Source organism: Oncorhynchus keta, chromosome 11 (genome assembly GCF_023373465.1).
Source record: "Oncorhynchus keta strain PuntledgeMale-10-30-2019 chromosome 11, Oket_V2, whole genome shotgun sequence".
In the NCBI taxonomy this organism is placed as follows: domain Eukaryota; kingdom Metazoa; phylum Chordata; class Actinopteri; order Salmoniformes; family Salmonidae; genus Oncorhynchus; species Oncorhynchus keta.
In genome coordinates this window covers 2645855-2663565 of record NC_068431.1, presented here as the reverse complement: position 1 = coordinate 2663565, position 17711 = coordinate 2645855, and the positions used below count along the sequence as shown (strand labels likewise).

Genomic DNA, 17711 nt, shown 5'->3' with positions numbered 1-17711 from the left:
TGTTGGTTCTAGTCAGGATTCTAGCAGCCGTATTTAGCACTAACTGAAGTTTATTTAGTGCTTCATCCGGGTAGCCGGAAAGTAGAGCATTGCAGTAGTCTAACCTAGAAGTGACAAAAGCATGAATACATTTTTCTGCATCATTTTTGGACAGAAAGTTTCAGATTTTTGCAATGTTACGTAGATGGAAAAAAGCTGTCCTTGAAACAGTCTTGATATGTTCGTCAAAAGAGAGATCAGTGTTCAGAGTAATGCCGAGGTCCTAAAGTTTTATTTGAGACGACTGTACAACCATCAAGATGAATTGTCAGATCCAACAGAATATCTCTTTGTTTCTTGGGACCTAGAACTAGCATCTCTGTTTTGTCCAAGTTTAAAACTTTTACATTTGCTGCCATCCACTTCCTTATGTCTGAAACACAAGCTTCCAGGGAGGGCAATTTTCGGGCTTCACCATGTTTCATCGAAATGTACAGCTGTGTGTCATCCGCATAACAGTAAAAGTTGACATTGTGTTTTCAAATGACATCCCCAAGAGGTAAAATATATAGTGAAAACAAAAAAAGCAGCACTAAGGTCTAGTAGCATGAGGACAGATGCAGAGCCTCTGTCTGACACCATTAAAATATCATTTACCACCTTCACAAGTGCAGTCTCAGTGCTATGATGGGGTCTGAAACCAGACTGAAGCATTTCATATACATTGTTTGTCTTCAAGCTGCGTAACAGCTTTTTCTAACATTTTTGAGAGGAATTGGAGATTTGATATATGCCGATAGTTTTTAATATTTTCTGGGTCAAGGGTTGGCTTTTTCAAGAGAGGCTTTATTACTGCCACTTTTAGTGAGTTTGGTACACATCCGGTGGATAGAGAGACGTTTATTATGTTCAACATAGAAGGGCCAAGCACAGGATGCAGCTCTTTCAGTAGTTTAGTTGGAATAGGGTCCAGTATGCAGCTTGAATGTTTAGATGCCATCACTATTTTCATCAATGTGTCAAGGAATATAGTACTAAAACACTTGAGTGTCTCTCTTGATCCTAGGTCCTGGCAGAGTTGTGCAGACTCAGGACAACTGAGCTTTGAAGGAATATGCAGATCCAAAGAGGAGTCCATAATTTGCTTTCTAATGATCATGATCTTTTCATCAAAGAAGTTCATGAATTTATCACTGCTGAAGTGAAAGCCATCCTCTCTCGGGGAATGCTGCTTTTTAGTTAGCTTTGCAACAGTATCAAAAATACATTTAGGATTGTTCTTATTTTCCTCAATTAAGCTGGAAAAATAGGATGATCGAGCTGAAGTAAGGGCTCTTCGATACTGCACGGTACTGTCTTTCCAAGCTAGTCGGAAGACTTCCAGTTTGGTGTGGCGCCATTTCCGTTCCAATATCCTGCAATTTTCTGGAAGCTTGCTTCAGAGCTCTGGTATTTTCTGTATACCAGGGATCTAGTTTCTTATGACAATTTTTGTTTTGTTTTTAGGGGTGTGACTGCATCTAGAGTATTACGCAAGGTTAAATTGAGTTCCTCAGTTAGGTGGTTAACCGATTGTTGTAATCTGACGTCCTTGGGTAGGCAGAGGGAGTCTGGAAGGGCATCTAGGAATCTTTGTGTTGTCTGGGAATTTATAGCACAGCTTTTGATACTCCTTGGTTGGGGTCTGAGCAGATTATTTGTTGCGATTTGCAAACGTAATAAAATAGTGGTCCGATAGTCCAGGATTACGAGGAAAAACATTTCTATCCACAATATCTATTCCATGGGACAAAACTAGGTCCAGAGTATGACTTTGGTAGAGAGTAGGTCCGGAGACATGTTGGATAAAACCCACTGAGTTGATGATGGCTCCGAAAGCCTTTTGGAGTGGGTCTGTGGACTTTTCCATGTGAATATTAAAGTCACCAAAAATTAGAATATTTTATCTGCCATGACTACAAGGTCCGATAGGAATTCAGGGAACTCGGTGAGGAACGCTGTATATGGCCCAGGAGGCCTGTAAACAGTAGCTATAAAAAGTGATTGAGCTGCATAGATTTCATGACGAGAAGCTCAAAAGATGAAAATTATGTAAAAAAAAAAATAATATTATTATGCGCAGGGGGATATGGTCACTAGTGTAACCAGGAGGAGAGGCCTCATTTAACACAGTCAATTCATCAGGCTTAAGCCATGTTTCAGTCAGGCCAATCACATCAGGACTTTGATCAGTGATTAGTTGATTGACTATAACTGCCTTTGAAGTGAGGGATCTATCATTAAGTAGCCCTATTTTGAGATGTGAAGAAACACGATCTCTTTCAATAATGTCAGGCATGGAGGAGGTCTTTATTATTATAGATTGCTAAGGTGAACACTGCCATGTTTAGTAGATCGATGCACAGACATTCTCAATGGGGATTGCTGAGCTGACTACACTGACTGTGCTAGTGGCAGACTCCACTAAGCTGGCAGGATGGCTAACAGCCTGCTGCCTGGCCTGCACCCTATTTCATTGTGGAGCTAGAGGAGTTAGAGCCCTGTCTATGTTGGTAGATAAGATGAGAGCACCCCTCCAGCTAGGATGGAGTCCGTCACTCCTCAACAGGCCAGGATTGGTCCTGTTTGTGTGTGAGTCCCAGAAAGAGGGCCAATTATCTACAAATTCTATCTTTTGGGAGGGGCAGAATAATAATAATAATAATATATGCCATTTAGCCAGACGCTTTTCCAAATCTTTCTAGCGACTTACAGTCATGTGTGCATACTGTTTCATCTAAGTATGGGTGGTCCCGGGATAACAATATCGAACCCACTACCAGTTTAAGCTTTAGCCAGCACCATCTTCAGATTAGCCTAAGGTCAGCTCTTACCAACTGAGCTAAACAGAAGGACAGAAAACAGTTTTCAACCAGCGATTGAGTTGTGAGACTCTGCTGTAGAGCTCATCACTCCCCCTAACTGGGAGGGGGCCAGAGACAATTACTCGATGCCGACACATCTTTCTAGCTGATTTACACGCTGAAGCTATGTTGCGTTTGGTGACCTCTGACTGTTTCATCCTAACATCGTTGGTGCCGACGTGGATAACAATATCTCTACACTCTCTACACTCACCAGTTTAAGCTTTAGCCAGCACCATCTTCAGATTAGCCTAAAGGTCAGTAGCCTTGTCCCCTGGTAAACAGATTATCCTTAACGTCAGTAGCCTTGTCCCCTGGTAAACAGATTAGCCTTAACGTCAGTAGCCTTGTCCCCTGGTAAACAGTGTATGAACGCTGGATGATTCATTTTTAAGAGAAAATTGTGAGGCTGCGGGGGGCTGTGCGAGGGGCTGTGCGAGGGGATTTATACTACGATCTGTACTTATTGGTGACACAGACGCTGTTTCATTTCTTTCCTACACTTAAATCACCCTTAGCCTATCGATTGTGTCTGAAGCTGGCCTGGCAGCACAGCTATCCTCGCCATAAGGCGATCGTTCTCCTGTATATTATGAGTACAGCGACTGCAATTAGAAGGCATAATGTTACTACTTAGTTTCGGCTGGCAGAGGTCCTGTAGAGCATGTCCAGATAAAGTGTCCGGGGTGAAAAAGTTTAATGAAAACAGTCGAGCTAGTGGAAAAAAATGCAAATATATATATGCAGGTAGCAAAGTAACGTTAGCAACAAAACGCACAGTAGAACGTAAACAAGGCCACAAGTTGTGACAGCAAATTACGTCAGCGTTTAATCTACTTTTATCATTTACTTTTGATACTTAAGTATATTCAAAACCAAATACTTTTAGACTTTTACTCAAGTAGTATTTTACTGCTTGACTTTCACTTGAGTAATTTTCTATAAAGGTATCTTTACTGTTACTCAAGTATGACAAAAGTATGACACAAGTATGTACTTTAGGCCTACTCAACTCTGCTCAAACGTTTGCAACATCATATTGTGGTCTCGGGTTAATGATAGTTGATGTTCGTTAATGTTTTGGATATGTGTACTAAATAGCTCTCTACTTTTTTATTTTCAAAGTTTTGTTCTCTGCGCCCAAACACTGCCTGGTGATTGGCTCCCGGTACTGACTGGTGATTGGCCCCAAGCCCATCTCCAGCATTGAGTTGCAGTACAGAATTAGAAACCATCTCCATGCGGGACCTGGGAAGCTCTACCCTGGGCCCACCTCCAAGACCTACTCCATCGGCTTGCTCCTCAGCGACGCCACAGAGCAGCAGTAGTAGCAGGGGTGTGACTCCACAGAGCAGCAGTAGTAGCAGAGGTGTGACTCCACAGAGCAGCAGTAGTAGCAGGGGTGTGACGCCACAGAGCAGCAGTAGTAGCAGGGGTGTGACGCCACAGAGCAGCAGTAGTAGCAGGGGTGTGACTAGTAGCACACAGAGCAGCAGTAGTAGCAGGGGTGTGACGCCACAGAGCAGCAGTAGTAGCAGGTAGCAGGTGTGACGCCACAGAGCAGCAGTAGTAGCAGGGGTGTGACGCCACAGAGCAGCAGTAGTAGCAGGGGTGTGACGCCACAGAGCAGCAGTAGTAGTAGCAGGGGTGTGACGCCACAGAGCAGCAGTAGTAGCAGGGTGTGACTCCACAGAGCAGCAGTAGTAGCAGGGGTGTGACGCCACAGAGCAGCAGTAGTAGCAGGGGTGTGACGCCACAGAGCAGCAGTAGTAGCAGGGGTGTGACGCCACAGAGCAGCAGTAGTAGCAGGGGTGTGACGCCACAGAGCAGCAGTAGTAGCAGGGTGTGACGCCACAGAGCAGCAGTAGTAGTAGCAGGGGTGTGACGCCACAGAGCAGCAGTAGTAGCAGGGGTGTGACTCCACAGAGCAGCAGTAGTAGCAGGGGTGTGACGCCACAGAGCAGCAGTAGTAGCAGGGGTGTGACTCCACAGAGCAGCAGTAGTAGCAGGGGTGTGACTCCACAGAGCAGCAGTAGTAGCAGGGGTGTGACGCCACAGAGCAGCAGTAGTAGCAGGGGTGTGACGCCACAGAGCAGCAGTAGTAGCAGGGGTGTGACGCCACAGAGCAGCAGTAGTAGCAGGGGTGTGACTCCACAGAGCAGCAGTAGTAGCAGGGGTGTGACGCCACAGAGCAGCAGTAGTAGCAGGGGTGTGACTCCACAGAGCAGCAGTAGTAGCAGGGGTGTGACGCCACAGAGCAGCAGTAGTAGCAGGGGTGTGACTCCACAGAGCAGCAGTAGTAGCAGGGGTGTGACGCCACAGAGCAGCAGTAGTAGCAGGGGTGTGACGCCACAGAGCAGCAGTAGTAGCAGGGGTGTGACGCCACAGAGGAGCAGTAGTAGCAGGGGTGTGACGCCACAGAGCAGCAGTAGTAGCAGGGGTGTGACGCCACAGAGCAGCAGTAGTAGCAGGGGTGTGACGCCACAGAGCAGCAGTAGTAGCAGGGGTGTGACGCCACAGAGCAGCAGTAGTAGCAGGGGTGTGACGCCACAGAGCAGCAGTAGTAGCAGGGTGTGACGCCACAGAGGAGCAGTAGTAGCAGGGGTGTGACGCCACAGAGCAGCAGTAGTAGCAGGGGTGTGAGGCTTCGATTACACCGACGGTGTTACATTCATGGAAGGCTGCGTTTGCGCTGCAGCGTTCTGTGCGGTGCCAGAGGTTGGATATCAAACTGTACACTGTAGACGGCTTGACAGAAACGGTAGCAGAAGGCGAATGTTGAACTTCTGTTGCTCACACATCCAGACGATGCTGCGAACCATTTTGCGACACGACTCTATCGGTGTGTTCAAAGTGTGAGCTCCTCAGCGAAGCCACAGAGCAGCGGCAGTAGTATTTGTATTTATTTGTGTTTATTATTATGGATGCCAAGGCAGCAGCCACTCTTCCCGGGGTCCAGCAAAATTAAGGCAGTTTATACAATTTTAAAAAACAAATTCCCAACACACTGTGTGCCCTCAGGCCCATACTCCACGACCACATATCTTCAACACAAAATTCATGTGTATGTGTGTGTGTGCCTATGTTTGTGTTACTTCATAGTCCCAGCTGTTCCATAAGGGTTAGTAGCAGGGCTGTGAGCAGAACGGAGGAAAGAGCTGCAGACTCGGTCCTTGACACATCACTGGCAAAGGCATTGAAAATGATTGAAGACATATCTCACTCGTCATGCCCCATGTCACCAGCTAGTCTCAGAGGTAAATAAATATAAATCACTTCACACTGATCCCCTTTCCTCTCTTTGTTGTCCTTTTCCTCTTCTCCTCACCATGTAGACTGTTCTCCAAACACTCCTAATGTCCCCCTTCTTCTCCTCACCATGTAGACTGTTCTCCAAACACTCCTAATGCCCCCCCTTCTTCTCCTCACCATGTAGACTGTTCTCCAAACACTCCTAATGCCCCCCCTCTTCTCCTCACCATGTAGACTGTTCTCCAAACACTCCTAATGTCCCCCTTCTTCTCCTCACCATGTAGACTGTTCTCCAAACACTCCTAATGTCCCCCTTCTTCTCCTCACCATGTAGACTGCTCTCCAAACACTCCTAATGTCCCCCTTCTTCTCCTCACCATGTAGACTGTTCTCCAAACACTCCTAATGCCCCCCCTTCTTCTCCTCACCATGTAGACTGTTCTCCAAACACTCCTAATGCCCCCCTCTTCTCCTCACCATGTAGACTGTTCTCCAAACACTCCTAATGCCCCCCCTCTTCTCCTCACCATGTAGACTGTTCTCCAAACACTCCTAATGTCCCCCTCTTCTCCTCACCCTGTAGACTGTTCTCCAAACACTCCTAATGTCCCCCTTCTTCTCCTCACCATGTAGACTGCTCTCCAAACACTCCTAATGTCCCCCTTCTTCTCCTCACCATGTAGACTGTTCTCCAAACACTCCTAATGTCCCCCTTCTTCTCCTCACCATGTAGACTGTTCTCCAAACACTCCTAATGCCCCCTTCTTCTCCTCACCATGTAGACTGTTCTCTCCAAACACTCCTAATGTCCCCCTTCTTCTCCTCACCATGTAGACTGCTCTCCAAACACTCCTAATGTCCCCCTTCTTCTCCTCACCATGTAGACTGTTCTCCAAACACTCCTAATGCCCCCCCTTCTTCTCCTCACCATGTAGACTGTTCTCCAAACACTCCTAATGCCCCCCCTCTTCTCCTCACCATGTAGACTGTTCTCCAAACACTCCTAATGTCCCCCTCTTCTCCTCACCATGTAGACTGTTCTCCAAACACTCCTAATGTCCCCCTTCTTCTCCTCACCATGTAGACTGTTCTCCAAACACTCCTAATGTCCCCCTTCTTCTCCTCACCATGTAGACTGTTCTCCAAACACTCCTAATGCCCCCCCTCTTCTCCTCACCATGTAGACTGTTCTCTAAACACTCCTAATGCCCCCCCTCTTCTCCTCACCATGTAGACTGTTCTCCAAACACTCCTAATGCCCCCTCTCTTCTCCTCACCATGTAGACTGTTCTCTAAACACTCCTAATGCCCCCCCCCCCTCTTCTCCTCACCATGTAGACTGTTCTCTAAACACTCCTAATGCCCCCCCTCTTCTCCTCACCATGTAGACTGTTCTCCAAACACTCCTAATGCCCCCTCTTCTCCTCACCATGTAGACTGTTCTCCAAACACTCCTAATGCCCCCCTTCTTCTCCTCACCATGTAGACTGTTCTCCAAACACTCCTAATGTCCCCCTTCTTCTCCTCACCATGTAGACTGTTCTCCAAACACTCCTAATGTCCCCCTTCTTCTCCTCACCATGTAGACTGCTCTCCAAACACTCCTAATGTCCCCCCCTCTTCTCCTCACCATGTAGACTGTTCTCCAAACACTCCTAATGCCCCCCCTTCTTCTCCTCACCATGTAGACTGCTCTCCAAACACTCCTAATGTCCCCCCCTCTTCTCCTCACCATGTAGACTGTTCTCCTAATGCCCCCCCTTCTTCTCCTCACCATGTAGACTGTTCTCCAAACACTCCTAATGCCCCCCCTCTTCTCCTCACCATGTAGACTGCTCTCCAAACACTCCTAATGCCCCCTTCTTCTCCTCACCATGTAGACTGTTCTCCAAACACTCCTAATGTCCCCCTCTTCTCCTCACCATGTAGACTGTTCTCCAAACACTCCTAATGTCCCCCTTCTTCTCCTCACCATGTAGACTGTTCTCCAAACACTCCTAATGTCCCCCTTCTTCTCCTCACCATGTAGACTGTTCTCCAAACACTCCTAATGTCCCCCTTCTTCTCCTCACCATGTAGACTGCTCTCCAAACACTCCTAATGCCCCCCCTCTTCTCCTCACCATGTAGACTGCTCTCCAAACACTCCTAATGCCCCCCCTCTTCTCCTCACCATGTAGACTGCTCTCCAAACACTCCTAATGCCCCCCCCTCTTCTCCTCACCATGTAGACTGCTCCCCAAACACTCCTAATGTCCCCCCCTCTTCTCCTCACCATGTAGACTGCTCTCCAAACACTCCTAATGTCCCCCCCTCTTCTCCTCACCATGTAGACTGTTCTCCAAACACTCCTAATGCCCCCCCCTCACCATGTCTTTCCTCACCATGTAGACTGTTCTCCAAACACTCCTAATGCCCCCCCTTCTTCTCCTCACCATGTAGACTGTTCTCCAAACACTCCTAATGCCCCCCCTCTTCTCCTCACCATGTAGACTGCTCTCCAAACACTCCTAATGCCCCCTCTTCTCCTCACCATGTAGACTGCTCTCCAAACACTCCTAATGCCCCCTCTTCTCCTCACCATGTAGACTGTTCTCCAAACACTCCTAATGCCCCCCTCTTCTCCTCACCATGTAGACTGCTCTCCAAACACTCCTAATGCCCCCCCCCCCTCTTCTCCTCACCATGTAGACTGTTCTCCAAACACTCCTAATGTCCCCCCTTCTTCTCCTCACCATGTAGACTGCTCTCCAAACACTCCTAATGCCCCCCCCCCTCTTCTCCTCTTCTCCTCACCATGTAGACTGCTCTCCAAACACTCCTAATGTCCCCCTTCTTCTCCTCACCATGTAGACTGCTCTCCAAACACTCTCTAAACACACTCCTAATGCCCCCCCTCTTCTCCTCACCATGTAGACTGCTCTCCAAACACTCCTAATGCCCCCCCTCTTCTCCTCACCATGTAGACTGCTCTCCAAACACTCCTAATGCCCCCCCTCTTCTCCTCACCATGTAGACTGTTCTCCAAACACTCCTAATGTCCCCCCTTCTTCTCCTCACCATGTAGACTGCTCTCCAAACACTCCTAATGCCCCCCCCTCTTCTCCTCACCATGTAGACTGTTCTCCAAACACTCCTAATGTCCCCAAACACTTAATGCTTCTCCCTCACCATGTAGACTGCTCTCTAAACACTCCTAATGCCCCCTCTTCTCTTCTCCTCACCATGTAGACTGCTCTCCAAACACTCCTAATGCCCCCCCTCTTCTCCTCACCATGTAGACTGCTCTCCAAACACTCCTAATGCCCCCCCCTCTTCTCCTCACCATGTAGACTGTTCTCCAAACACTCCTAATGTCCCCCCTTCTTCTCCTCACCATGTAGACTGCTCTCTAAACACTCCTAATGCCCCCCCTCTTGTCCTCACCATGTAGACTGCTCTCCAAACACTCCTAATGTCCCCCCCTCTTCTCCTCACCATGTAGATTGTTCTCCAAACACTCCTAATGTCCCCCTTCTTCTCCTCACCATGTAGACTGTTCTCCAAACACTCCTAATGTCCCCCCTTCTTCTCCTCACCATGTAGACTGTTCTCCAAACACTCCTAATGCCCCCCCTCTTCTCCTCACCATGTAGACTGCTCTCCAAACACTCCTAATGTCCCCACTTCTTCTCCTCACCATGTAGACTGTTCTCCAAACACTCCTAATGCCCCCCCCTCTTCTCCTCCTCTCCACAGTGTCCTGGTAGCTATAGCTGATTTCATGGATGAACACTTGCCAAAACTCCAGGAGGAATTCGGTCACCAGCTGCATGAGTTCATGCATGACATCAAGAAGAGGACAAGCCGAAACGACTGGGACCCCAGTGAAATTAATGACTCGTTCTGTTGTTTTTCAGACATCTCAGGAGTCTGGCACAAGACACTTTCATTTTATTCCATAAACACTTTTTGATATTCACGTGTCTCTTCATAAGACACTGTTTTTACTATAGTTCTGAAATATTTATATTGCTCATAAATATTTTTCAACCTTTTTGGTTGTTTACATGTCTGCTCTCAGAAGACTATTTTGTGGTTTACTTTCAAAAGCAAGAATAAAAGTTTATTTGTCTGCCGAAAAAACTCTGTTGTCATCTCTACATGTCAAGGTGTTTCCGTCTGTTTGAACATTAAGTGCTGACCACGTCGAGAAGAGCAGTTTAAATGACTGCTCACTGAGACGTCCGAGGAAAGATTTTATATATTTATTTATCTTCTACTTGCGGTGTAGTACAATCTAATTTAAATTACTGCACACTGAGGAATCAGGTTTCGTTGTATTAATTCTTGACGCTGCCCATCCCTTAAGCGGGATAATTGTCATCAGCAACCGCTGAATAGCATAGCGCCTCAGTCAAGTAATATTACAAAAAAATATTAATATTCATGAAATCACAAGTGCAATATTGCAAAACACAGCTTAGCCTTTTGTTAATCCACCTGTCTTCTCATGTTTTGAAATTATGCTTTACAGTGAAAGCAATCCAAGCGTTTGTGTAAGTTTATCGGTCGCATGACAAAACATTAAGTACACTTAGCATCAGATAGCTTGGTCACGAAAATCAGAAAAGCAATCAAATTAATTGTTTACCTTTGATGATCTTCAGATGTTTTCTCTCACGAGACTCTCAGTTACACAACAAATGTTCCTTTTGTTCCATAAAGATTATTTTATGTCCTAAATACCTCCATTTGTTTGGCGCGTTATGTTCAGAAATCCACAGGCTCAAGCGGTCACGACAACGCAGACAAATTCCAAATAGTACGTAATGTCCACAGAAAAATGTCAAAGGTTTTTTATAATCAATCGTCAGATTGTTTTTAAAATACATAATTGATAATATATCAATCGCAAATGTCTTCCACAGTAGGAGAGGGAAAAGCTCCAAACTCTGTTGCGTGAGCAAAACTCATGTGAGAACTTGACGCAATGTTATCGTTCTGGCTAATTTTTCAAAATAAAAGCCTGAAACTATGTCTGAAGACTGTTGACACCTTGAGGAAGCGATAGGAAAAGGAATCTGGTTGATATCCCTTTAAATGGAGCAATGGGAGGCTATTCAAAATAGAAGCCACTTCCTGGTTTGATTTTTCTCAGGGTTTCGCCTGCAAAATCAGTTCTGTTATACTCACATACAATATTTTGACAATTTTGGAAACTTTAGAGTGTTTTCTATCCTAATATGTCAATTATATGCATATTCTAGCATCTGGTCCTGAGAAATAGGCTGTTTACTTTGGGAATGTTATTTTTCCAAATGTAAAAAATAGTGCCCCCTAGCTTCAAGAGGTTAAAATATTAAAACTATACTGCTTTCACAGTGCTCACAAAAAAACTTGCGTCCAAGCGTCCATCAAGAATCCTCATCGTTGAAGCCACGATGCCAAATGCATTCTCTGACTGTCCAATAACGAGAGTGGTAGTTCCAGGTACCATGAGAATGGCGTTGTACTCCTAACCAAACAAACAATTAAAAAAAGAAGCAACAACAAGCAATTTTATCTCTTTTTTTAAGTTTGTAACTTTATTTTGTACTTAATGTTGCTGCTACCGTCTCTTAAGATCAAAACGAGCTTCTTGGATGTTTGAACAGCGATTACTCACCTCGTACTGGATTAAGATTTTTTTTCTGTAATGAGTCTGAAGGATGTACTGCTTTGTTAAGACCAGGCCCAAATCCCCGTCATCAGCGTGAAGAAAAGACAGAGAAAAAAAGAGGGCGAAGGGCGGATGGCAAGGGGCGGAGGTGAAAATAAACGATGATCTAAGATTAAGACGATCCTTTTGGAACCTTATGTTTCACTGAGTCGTAGTTGAACGACTACACGGATCATATAGAACTGGCTGGATTTTCCTTGCATCGGTAGGACAGAGCAACCCTGTCTGGTAAGACGAGAGGTGTGTCTATTTGTCAATAACAGCTGGTGCGTGATGTCTAATATTAAAGAATTCTCGAGGTATTGATCACCTGAGGTAGAATTTTTGTAGTTTTCGTTTTTTAAAATTGAACCTTTATTTAACTAGGAAAGTCAGTTAATAAGAACACATTTCTTATTTCCAATGATGGCCTAGGAACAGTGGGTTAACTGCCTGGCAGAACAACAGATTTTTACCATGTCAGCCCAGGGATTTGATCTAGCAACCAGTTACTGGCCCAACGGTCTAACCACTAGGCTACTAGGCTACCTGCCGCCCCTACACTCTAACCACTAGGCTACTAGGCTACCTGCCGCCCCTACACTCTAACCACTAGGCTACTAGGCTACCTGCCGTCTCTACACTCTAACCACTAGGCTACCTGCCGCCCCTACACTCTAACCACTAGGCTACCTGCCGTCTCTGCACTCTAACCACTAGGCTACTAGGCTGCCGTCTCTACACTCTAACCACTAGGCTACCTGCCGCCCCTACACTCTAACCACTAGGCTACCTGCCGTCTCTGCACTCTAACCACTAGGCTACCTGCCGTCCCTACACTCTAACCACTAGGCTACCTGCCGCCCCTACACTCTAACCACTAGGCTACCTGCCGTCTCTGCACTCTAACCACTAGGCTACCTGCCGTCTCTACACTCTAACCACTAGGCTACCTGCCCCCCTACACTCTAACCACTAGGCTACCTGCCGCCCCTACACTCTAACCACTACTTAAATCAGTTTTACCAAATTTTTACCAGCATGACACGTACAACCAGAGGATAAAAAATCCTAGACCACCTTTACTCTACACACAGAGATGCATACAAAGCTCTCCCCCGCCCTCCATTTGGCAAATTAAACCATAATTTGCTTACAAGCAAAAACTAAAGCAGGAAGTACCAGTGACTTGCTCAACACAGAAGTGGTCAGGTGATGCAGATGCTAAACTACTGGACTGTTTTGCTATCACAGACTGGAATATGTTATGGGATTCATCCAATGACATTGAGGAGTACACCACCTCAGTCACAGGCTTCATCAATAAGTGTATCGATGACGTCGTCCCCACAGTGACCGTACGTACATAACCCAACCAGAAGCCATGGATTAAAGGCAACATCCGCACCGAGCTAAAGGCTAGCTAGAGCTTCCGCTTTCAAGGAGCGGGACACTAATCCAGGATGCTTATAAGAAATCTCGCTATGCCATCAGCGTCAATACAGGACTAAGATTGAATACTGTTACTCTCTGTTTATTATCTCTACTTAGCCACTTCACCTGCATGTACAGATGACCTCGACTAACCTCTACAGCAGTTCGGCGCATGTGACAAATCACATTTTATTTGATTTATTGAGATGGACACCTGTGAATGAGAGGGAACAAGAGAATGACGACAGATATATATATATATTTGGTAAACAAAAACGTACCATTTTCCAGCAACCATATTCCCGAAATACTTGAGAAAACGGCACTTCTCATCTTGAGGTACATGCTGTAAGAAGGGAAGTTAGAAACTGAAAAAGTGAAATTGATTCCAACATTCTATTATTAACATAGTTACAGTGGTCTCTTCTTCTTAATAAAGTTGCAAGCTTAGAGGTACCCAGCGTCATTACTCCAGACCACCACAAGGGGGTGTTAGAGGTACCCAGTGTCACGGCTCCAGACCACCACCAGGGGGAGTTAGAGGTACCCAGTGTCATGGCTCCAGACCACCACCAGGGGGAGTTAGAGGTACCCAGTGTCACGGCTCCAGACCACCACCAGGGGGAGTTAGAGGTACCCAGTGTCATGGCTCCAGACCACCACCAGGGGGAGTTAGAGGTACCCAGTGTCACAGCTCCAGACCACCACCAGGGGGAGTTAGAGGTACCCAGTGTCACGGCTCCAGACCACCACCAGGGGGAGTTAGAGGTACCCAGCATCATTACTCCAGACCACCACAAGGGGGTGTTAGAGGTACCCAGTGTCACGGCTCCAGACCACCACCAGGGGGAGTTAGAGGTACCCAGTGTCATGGCTCCAGACCACCACCAGGGGAGTTAGAGGTACCCAGTGTCACGGCTCCAGACCACCACCAGGGGGAGTTAGAGGTACCCAGTGTCATGGCTCCAGACCACCACCAGGGGGAGTTAGAGGTACCCAGTGTCACGGCTCCAGACCACCACCAGGGGGAGAGGTACCCAGCGTCACGGCTTCATTGCTCCAGACCACCACCAGGGGGAGTTAGAGGTACCCAGCGTCATTGCTCCAGACCACCACAAGGGGGTGTTAGAGGTACCCAGTGTCACGGCTCCAGACCACCACCAGGGGGAGTTGGAGGTACCCAGTGTCACGGCTCCAGACCACCACAAGGGGGAGTTGGAGGTACCCAGCGTCACGGCTCCAGACCACCACAAGGGGGAGTTAGAGGTACCCAGTGTCACGGCTCCAGACCACCACCAGGGGGAGTTAGAGGTACCCAGCGTCATGGCTCCAGACCACCACAAGGGGGTGTTAGAGGTACCCAGGGTCACGGCTCCAGACCACCACCAGGGGGAGTTAGAGGTACCCAGCGTCACGGCTCCAGACCACCACAAGGGGGAGTTGGAGGTACCCAGCGTCACGGCTCCAGACCACCACAAGGGGGAGTTAGAGGTACCCAGTGTCACGGCTCCAGACCACCACCAGGGGGAGTTAGAGGGACCCAGTGTCACGGTTCCAGACCACCACCAGGGGGAGTTAGAGGTACCCAGCGTCACGGCTCCAGACCACCACCAGGGGGAGTTGAAGGCACCCAGTGTCACAGCTCCAGACCACCACCAGGGGGAGTTAGAGGTACCCAGTGTCACGACTTCATTGCTCCAGACCACCAACAGGGGGAGTTGGAGGTACCCAGCGTCACGGCTCCAGACTACCACCAGGGGGAGGTAGAGGTAGCCAGCGTCACGGCTTCATTGCTCCAGACCACCACCAGGGGGAGTTAGAGGTACCCAGTGTCACGGCTCCAGACCACCACCAGGGGGTGTTAGAGGTACCCAGCGTCACGGCTCCAGACCACCACCAGGGGGAGTTAGAGGTACCCAGCGTCACGGCTTCATTGCTCCAGACCACCACCAGGGGGAGTTAGAGCACTCATTATGCATTTGGGTTCTAAGGTTTTTAAATGACCAATCATATCGAGTGGTTCCATTGACGGATTTGACGCAAGCCAACCCTCCCATGATCAAAATGCACTTGACGTTGTGGAACCTGGCAGGTCAGCTTGGCGGTGGTGAATCCAGGGTCTTCTGCAGCAGTTTGGACCCAAAACAACTCTCTTGAAACACTCCGCTCTCTCCCTGGTACATGGTACATCCACCATTGTGAACCTGTAACGGGCATCTTCTCTGTCTCCGTATCTAGCCTATTATATGTGTTGCTAGGTACAGCAAATCTAGTGGATCCATATTATATGCGATCAATTCTAGTAGATCCCGGGAAATTCGTGAGAGGAGAGACACAGTGAGAGGAGAAAGGATGGATGAGAGGAGAGGAGAGAGGATGGATGAGAGGAGACGGCTTCATTGCTCCAGACCATGACCAGGGGGAGAGGATGGATGAGAGGAGTGGCATGGTGAGACCAGGATAGATGAGAGTTAGAGGTAGAGTGTGGATCCAGACCACCATGGTGAGGGGAGGATAGATGAGAGGAGAGGAGAGTGGATCAGAGGATGGATGAGAGGAGACCACCAGAGGAGGAGGATGGATGAGAGGAGAGACACAGTGAGAGGAGAAAGATGGAAGAGAGGGAGGAGAGAGGATGGATGAGAGGATGGATGAGAGACCACGGTGAGGGGAAAGGATGGATGAGAGGACTCAGAGAGGATGGATGAGAGGAGGGTTCTAAGGTTTGAGAGGAGAAAGGATGGATGAGAGGAGAGACACAGTGAGAGGAGAAAGGATGGAAGAGAGGAGAGGAGAGAGGATGGATGAGAGGATGGATGAGAGGAGAGGCACGGTGAGAGGAGAAAGGATGGATGAGAGGAGAGGAGAGAGGATGGATGAGAGGAGAGGCACGGTGAGAGGAGAAAGGATGGATGAGAGGAGAGACACAGTGAGAGGAGAAAGGATGGATGAGAGGAGAGGAGAGAGGATGGATGAGAGGAGAGACACCGTGAGAGGAGAAAGGATGGATGAGAGGAGAGACACAGTGAGAGGAGAAAGGATGGATGAGAGGAGAGACAGTGAGAGGAGACATGAGAGGAGAGGCACCATGAGAGGAGAGGAGAGAGTATGGATGAGAGGAGAGACAGTGAGTAGAAAGGATGGATGAGAGTGTTGAGAGGGATGGATGAGAGGAATCTAGTGAGAGGAGAAATATGGATGAGAGGAGAGACACAGTGATCCATAGAAAGGATGGAAGATAGGTTGCTAGGAGAGAGGATGGATGAGAGGATGGATGAGAGGAGATCCAGAGGATAAAGGATGGATGAGAGGAGAGGAGAAATGGATGAGAGGAGAGGCACGGTATAGGAGAAAGGATGGATGAGAGGAGAGACACAGTGAGAGGAGAAAGGATGGATGAGAGGAGAGGAGAGAGGATGGATGAGAGGAGAGACACCGTGAGAGGAGAAAGGATGGATGAGAGGAGAGACACAGTGAGAGGAGAAAGGATGGATGAGAGGAGAGACAGTGAGAGGAGAGAGGATGGATGAGAGGAGAGGCACGGTGAGAGGAGAGGAGAGAGTATGGATGAGAGGAGAGACAGTGAGAGGAGAAAGGATGGATGAGAGGAGAGGCACAGTGAGAGGCGAAAGGATGGATGAGAGGAGAGACAGTGAGAGGAGAAAGGATGGATGAGAGGAGAGACACAGTGAGAGGAGAAAGGATGGATGAGAGGAGAAGAGAGGGGATGGATGAGAGGAGAGGCACGGTGAGAGGAGAAAGGATGGATGAGAGGAGAGACACAGTGATAGGAGAAAGGATGGATGAGAGGAGAGGAGAAAGGATGGATGAGAGGAGAGGCACGGTGAGAGGAGAAAGGATGGATGAGAGGAGAGGAGAGAGGATGGATGAGAGGAGAGGCACGGTGAGAGGAGAAAGGATGGATGAGAGGAGAGACACAGTGAGAGGAGAAAGGATGGATGAGAGGAGAGGAGAGAGGATGGATGAGAGGAGAGACACCGTGAGAGGAGAAAGGATGGATGAGAGGAGAGACACAGTGAGAGGAGAAAGGATGGATGAGAGGAGAGACAGTGAGAGGAGAGAGGATGGATGAGAGGAGAGGCACGGTGAGAGGAGAGGAGAGAGTATGGATGAGAGGAGAGACAGTGAGAGGAGAAAGGATGGATGAGAGGAGAGGCACAGTGAGAGGAGAAAGGATGGATGAGAGGAGAGACAGTGAGAGGAGAAAGGATGGATGAGAGGAGAGACACAGTGAGAGGAGAAAGGATGGATGAGAGGAGAAGAGAGAGGATGGATGAGAGGAGAGGCACGGTGAGAGGAGAAAGGATGGATGAGAGGAGAGACACAGTGATAGGAGAAAGGATGGATGAGAGGATAGGAGAAAGGATGGATGAGAGGAGAGGCACGGTGAGAGGAGAGGCACGGTGAGAGGAGAGAGGAGAGGCACGGTGAGAGGAGAGAGGA

At 48.0% G+C, this 17711-nt stretch overlaps 1 protein-coding gene across 2 annotated transcripts in view; it reads left to right on the top strand.

Moving 5' to 3' along the window:
* Window positions 1-17711, top strand: part of LOC118380983 (reticulon-4 receptor-like 1) — a 277946-nt gene that overhangs the window by 234759 nt on the left and 25476 nt on the right. Inside the window, exons 2-3 of one of the 2 annotated variants that reach the window (XR_008146713.1) lie at window positions 5985-6139; window positions 9872-10251. The exons of the other annotated variant lie outside the window; for it this stretch is intronic. The gene's annotated coding sequence lies outside the window, so the exon portion shown is untranslated. Of the gene's footprint in view, window positions 1-5984; window positions 6140-9871; window positions 10252-17711 lie in introns of those variants that run through there. 2 annotated transcript variants of the gene reach the window in all.